The following is a 395-nucleotide window of genomic DNA, read 5'->3' as shown; positions in this document are numbered from 1 at the left end:
GTTGGTAATCACTTGTTTACTGTTAATAATAATAATATAGTTGCTACTGTGTTTTTGTACATGGAGCACTGAGAAAATTAATCCCGATGACACCCACTGGAATGAGGTGCATCAATTTGTGTGGAAATACTCTTAATCTCTCTTTTCTTTTTTATACTTATAAGCAGAGCATTGCTGTGCACCTTGTGGTGTGTCTCACTCTGCAATTGTGTGGTTCTGGTAAATGATATCTCTTTTCTTTTTTTTTATTTGCTTTCACATTATTACTGAGCGGGATAACATATTATTTGCTTAATTCAGTGGGGATACTAATTATAATAGGGACAGGGAGAAGCCGACACATAGAGAGATTTATGCATTATCCGTTGTTTTTATTGCTTCTCTCTTTGTGTGTG

This window comes from Trypanosoma theileri, assembly GCF_002087225.1.
Source record: "Trypanosoma theileri isolate Edinburgh chromosome Unknown TM35_Tth_67_V1, whole genome shotgun sequence".
Taxonomy (NCBI): Eukaryota; Euglenozoa; class Kinetoplastea; order Trypanosomatida; family Trypanosomatidae; genus Trypanosoma; species Trypanosoma theileri.
This window is presented reverse-complemented; position numbering follows the sequence as displayed.